The sequence below is a fragment of the Mus caroli genome, chromosome 2, assembly GCF_900094665.2.
Source record: "Mus caroli chromosome 2, CAROLI_EIJ_v1.1, whole genome shotgun sequence".
Lineage (NCBI taxonomy): Eukaryota > Metazoa > Chordata > Mammalia > Rodentia > Muridae > Mus > Mus caroli.
This window is the reverse complement of record NC_034571.1, coordinates 15,083,975-15,090,281: the sequence shown is the minus strand read 5'-3', so window position 1 is coordinate 15,090,281 and position 6,307 is coordinate 15,083,975. Positions and strand designations below refer to the sequence as shown.

The 6,307-nt window shown below is 42.3% G+C and overlaps 1 pseudogene; it reads left to right on the top strand.

The window, feature by feature from the left end:
- Positions 1 to 4,701: 4,701 nt before the first annotated feature.
- LOC110289793 overlaps positions 4,702 to 6,307 on the top strand; it is a 3,493-nt pseudogene continuing 1,887 nt past the window's right edge.

Sequence of the window (6,307 nt, the reverse complement as noted above, 5' to 3'; positions counted from 1 at the left end):
CCTCCCTCCCTTCCTTCCTTCCTTCCTTCCTTCCTTCCTTCCTTCCTTCCTTCCTTCCTTCTTTCCTTCCATCCATCTTTTCCTTCTTTCCTCCCATCCCCACTCCTCCTTTCCTCTATCTTTTGGCTCTTTAGGATTCCTTTTGTCCCTCTTTTATTACATTTTTTTATCAGTGTTTTGACCTCATAGTATCTCCAAAATATATTTTATTTTTATTCTACTTTATGCATATGTTTAATTTTATTTACACCTTTTAATTATTATGTCATTATTTTCCCTTTATACCCCCTTTCCCTCCATTTTAAAAGACTCTACTGTACTTTTAGTAGTAACTGGCTGTTATTGAAAAAAAAACCCTCTGGTTTTTATTCTTTTTTCTATATTTATCTAAATTTGAATTTAAAATTTTTTATTACCAGGAAAACTTTTTTTCCCTTAAATCTTTCTTCTCTTCCTTTTTCTCTTCTCCACTCCTCCTCTATTTCTGCAATACATTCCCTCTTGCTTCTTCTCTATTTTCTTTTTTAACCGGTCTCTTTTTATCTGATTAATTTGTTAGTTCTACATTTATCCTGAATAATTTTAACTCCATAGCACATTCTACATAGGCTTTCCCTTAGCTGGGTTATGGTCATTTGTGATATATTCATGAGCCTTCACTGATTTCAAGTATGTTTCTGTTTTGTTCAGATTGATGTTGCTGCAATTATAATGGTTTCTGCAGTGGTTTGAATAAGAGTGGCCCCCATAGGCTCATAGATTCCAATGCCTCATCATCAGGGAGTGCTACTGTTTGAAAAGGATTAGGGGATGTGTGTGGCCTTGTTGGAGGAAGTGCATCACTGAAGGTGGGCTTTGGGGTTTCAGAAGCCCAAGTCATGCCCAGTGCCTTTCTCTCTTCCTGCTGCCTGCAGATCCAAATGTAGAACTCTCAGCTCCTTCTCCATGTCTGCCTACAGGCCGCCGTTCTCCTCCATGCTGACAATGGACTAAACCTCTGAAACTGTAAGCAAGCCCCAGTTAACTGCTTCCTTTTACAGGAGTTGCTGTGTTCCTGGTGTCTCTCACAGCAATGGAAAACTGGATAAGACAGTTTGTTCTCCTCTCACTGAGTAAACTGAACATAGAGCATATGAAAGCAGGCTGCTCAGTGAGAGAGTCACCAAATAAAACTAGGAGAGGGACCCACACCAGCAGAGGCACAAAAGGCACCATAGAAATCCATATGGCGCTAGCAGACTCCATCCAGGGGAAACAGAATACACACAATTTTGAAGCTTTCTCTAAAACAGATTATAGTCCAGGTTACAAAGGAAGTCTGAGCAAATAAAAACTACAAAAATCAAACTAAGTTCTTCTGCCTTATCAGATCATAGTGGAAAAAAAAACAAGAAATGAGTGTAAGAGAAACTACTGAGATGCTTGGAGACTGAACAAGACACTCCAGAATGGCCAATGAGTCATTGAAAAAAATCAGGGCAGACATTGTAAAGTTTCTAAAATCATGAAGAAGATAGTTGAAGATGGAAAGACCTCATATACCCATGGGCAGCCATAATTATTATAAAATTCTTACCAAAAGAAGATCTACAGATACAATGAAATCTCCATCAAAATTCCTGTTATAACCTCTATGTGACTAGAAAAAATTCCTAAAATGTATATAGAAGGATAAATGCCTTGTTTCCTCCATCTCTTTTTCTTTGTTATTGTTACATATAGGAATAAATAAATAAATACAAATAGATGAGTACAGTTAGTGTTGCTCATATGTGAACATTTTTACTGCTGACTGCTTGATACTGGATAACCAAGTGGAAGCTCGTCCCTGGGAAAGCTGATTGTCCCTTTCTTAGTCACTAATTGTCTATAGCTTATAATATAGAAGTGGGCCCTGGGAGATTTCTCCCTCCATCTTGGCCTGTGAACTGATCCTGTCATGGCTCAGGTCTTGAATAGGTAGTCATATTGGTGAGTTTGTGGATGCAGCTCCCCTGTCACAGCAGACACTTTAGCTCTCTGGCCTTTTTAGTCTTCCCTCCTCCCTCTGCTGTGACATCCCTTGAGGTTTAGGTGTTGAGACTGTGTTCTTGTCACATAGGTTGGGACATCTTACAGTAGGTTGTACTCTGCATTTGGGCCAGTGTGGCATTCTCTGTCTGCTGTAAAAATAGACTTTTTTTTGATGAGGGGAGAGAACTACACTTCTCTGTGGGTAGAATGATAGGTATTTAGAATGCAGTTAGAAATATCATTTGTGGGATTGCAAGCTGGTGCAGCTACTCTGGAAATCAGTGTGTAGAATCCTCAAAGAGCAAAAAATAAATCTGTTGTATAATCCAGCTATACCACTCCTTGGCACATGCTGCAAGGACTCATGACGACTCCACAGATACTTGCTCAGCCACTCTATACACAAGAGTTAGGACACAGAGACAACTTAAGTGTCCTTCAAGTGATGAGTGGATAATGAAAACTCGGTACATATACAATGGAGTACTATTCAACCATAAAGAAAAATGAAATTTCCAGATAAATGGATGGGACTTAGGGAACTCAGACTCAGAAAGGTGAATGCTGCATATTCTCTTTTAGCTGTGTATCTTAGCTCTGAGTCTTTAAATGTAAGGACAACTGGGCATACATGCAGAAACCAGGAAACTAAAGGAAGACTGGGACAACAGTGGCTGTCTTAGTTTCTATTCCTGTTGCTGTAATAAAATGCCCTGACAAAAGCAACTTAGGGGAAAATGAGTGTATTCTGGTTCATTGTTAAAGGCACAGTCCATGCTGGTAGGAAAGTCAGGAGGCAGGAGCTTGAAGCAGCTCCTCACATGGCAGTGTAGTCAACAAACAGGGAGCCAACAATGCAGGCACATTTGCTCAGCCCATGGGCTCTACCTCCTCCACTCCAGGACTCCTGCTGTCCCAGTTTGGGTTTTATTGCTGTGAAGAGACACCATGACTAGGGCAACTCTTATAAAGGACATATTTAATTGGGGCTGGCTTGCCCATTCAGAGGTTCAGTCCAGTATCATCGTGGTGAGAAGCATGGCAGTGCTCAGGCAGACCTGGTGCGAGAGAAGGAGCTGATCTATATCTTGATCTGAAGGCAGCAGATGGAGACTGTGTGCCACACTGGACATAACCTGAGCATGTAAGAGACCACAAAGCACATCCTCACAAGGCCACACTTTCTCCAACAGGCCACACCTCCTAATAGTGCCACTCCCTATGGGCCAAGCATCCAAACACATGAGTCTGTGGGGGCCATTCCTATTCAAACCACTACACTATGCAGGTCCATAGACCTGAGTTCAATCCCCAGTATAGAGTTTAAGAAGCTGGATACAGTGGCTCACATGTGTAAGCAGAGGCAGAAGAGCCACCCAGAGTGAGAGTCAGTTATCTTTGCATATGCAAAGTAGCAGAAAGCAAGAGAGACCTTCCCTCTGCAAGGAGGAAGGAGGAAACATACATGCAAGCATTTCTGTGTTGTGCTGAATTAGTCCTTTGAGATATACCCAGGAGGGCCCTACCTGGGTCACATGATAGTTTATTTATTTATTTATTTATTTAGGATCCACCACACTGAGTTCCACTGTGGCTGATCAAGTTTGTATTCCTACCAGCAGTGAAAATTTTGCAATTTTGATTTCTTTAAAAAATATTATATTATATTATATTATATTATATATTATATTATATTATATTATATTATATTATATTATATTATATGAATGTGCTTTCATTTTAATGTGTGGTATGGGGACATGGGCTGCTTCAGATTGTCCATGGCAGCTGCCTATCATTCATCTCGGGCTCTAGCAGGGGTGTGATTTTTTGCCTGCTGCAGAGAGTTTCTGTGATTTTGTGACCTTTGAGGTCATATATGCTCAGTCTACACCCAGTGTGGCACAGCCTTCTGCTGCTGCCTCTGGATCCAGATGTAGAACTCTGAGGTGCTTCTCCAGTGCCGTGTCTGCCTGCACACTGCCATGCTTCCCACAATAATGATAGTAGACTAAATCTCTGAAACTGTAAGCTAGCCCCAATTAAATATTGTTTTTTGTAAGTGTTATCATGGTCTCGGTGTCTCTTCACAGCAATAAAACAAAAGTGAAGCCATCTTGCTGATCTGCAGGTTAATTTTGAAGGAAAACTGTAAAGTGCCCAATGGAGAACCTTTCTGGGTTATCTGTTATGAATTGAACAGAATGAGAAGCAGACGAGGCATTTTCTAGATTGAACAGATTGTTGAAGTTGGGAAATTTACTTTAATTGATCTGTTCCTTAAGAATAGAAGTGAAGGGGCCTGGCCAACTTCTGGACCCTGGCTTGGAGCAGCTGCGTGGGTCCCCTGGGTCACCTGCTTTGCCACCTCCTATCGTGGTCCTGAGAGCCAATGACAGACTTTTGGGATCCATGAAGTGCATTGTAACTAAAGGTATAGGGGGTGCTTTACCTCCATGTGCATGAGTGTACCATGCTAATGCCTGCTGTCCTCGAAGGCTATCGGATCCCCCAGAACTGCAGCTATGGACTCTACTGATCCCCCAGAACTGCAGCTATGGACTCTACTGAGCTCCCAGTTGGGTTCTGGTGTGGAGTTTGTGTCCTCTGAAAGAACAAGGACAGTTTAACTCTGGAGACACATCCCCAGATTTCTCAGCCACCGATGTTTAGACAAACCTCAATCAAATGACTCTTCAGGAGTTGGTGCTTTGGGCTGCCTCCGTCTATATGAATAGAACAGCTGTATGTTTTGACAAAGGTGACCACCAGCCTCCAGTGTGCTATACTTACAAGGCTCTGTTGAGCAAGGCTTCAGAATTATCCGGTTTTCTGCTAGCACACTGTGACTTTGGAGGAAATTCGGGAAATTGGTCTCTACTGTCAAACTGGGATAAACTTACCCTCCTGGATTTTAGGGAGTCTTCAGGTCCCCACAGCTTATGTGCCCATTGATCCAGATTTCCCACCATCATTATCAGCCCACTTTATGAAAAAAAAAATGTGACCTAAAATATGTTCTCATTGAAAAATGGAAGGTTAGCCGGGCATTGGTGGTGCACACCTTTAATCCCAGCACTCGGGAGGCAGAGGCAGGCAGAGTTCTAGGCCAGCCTGGTCTACAGAGTAAGTTCCAGGACAGCCAGGGCTATAAAGAGAAACCCTGTCTCAAAAAACAAAAACAAAAAACAAAAAAGAAATAAAAATGGCAGGTTAATAAATTCAAATCTTCACATGGAACATTTTTGAGCTATGATGCAGTTTCCGTGGGACAGACACAAGGACCTGGTATTCTTCAGTCTGTGTTGGGAAGATGGTGAGGTGAGCTCAGTGCTGAGTAACAGAACAGATCAGTACAAGGTAAAGAATAGAGAAGACAGAGTGAGTGGTGAGAACAGGATCCCAGAGAAGGAGCATGTGGACATGCAACATGAGGGTTGCTTGGCTTATGTCCTCCATACCTCAGGGACCATAGGGACACCGAAGACTGTCAGAGTGCCTCATGCATGCGTACTACCTAATATCCAGCACTTCCGGTCACTTTTTGACATCATTCGAGAAGACGTTTTGTTTCTGGCTTCTCCTCTGACCTTCTATCCATCTGTTGTGGAGATATTTGTTTCTCTGTCCAGTGGGACCTGCCTGCTTATTGTGCCAACTTCTGTCAAAGTGCTCCCATCAAAATTAGCTGACAATCTCTTTTCCCACCACAGAGTGACTGTTTTACAGGCAACACCAACATTGCTAAGAAAATTTGGATCTGAGCTCATCAAGTCCACTGTCTTGTCAGCACATACTTCTCTAAGAGTCCTAGCCCTCGGTGGGGAAGCTTTCCGCTTGCTGACCATCCTCCAAAGCTGGTGAAGCAAAGGCAACAGAACGCAAATATTTAATGTCTATGGTATCACAGAGGTATCCAGTTGGGCCACTTTTTACAGGATCCCAGAGGAGATTCTTAATTCTACTGTGAAACATGTAGCTGGGGTCTCCACTACTTGGAACGGTGGTTGAAGTGAGAGACAAAAAATGGTTCTCCAATTATCAAAGGCACTGGCCAAGTATTTTTAGGTGGGAAGAACAGAGTATGTTTTCTTGATAATGAAATGACAGTGCCCCCTTGGCACTATCCGAGCCACAGGAGACTTTGTGACTGTGAAAGATGGAGAGATATTTTTCTTGTGAAGAAAGGACAGCCAGATCAAGCACCATGGCAAACGTCTTTTCTTCTTCTTCTTCTTCTTCTTCTTCTTCTTCTTCTTCTTCTTCTTCTTCTTCTTCTTCTTCTTCTTCTTCT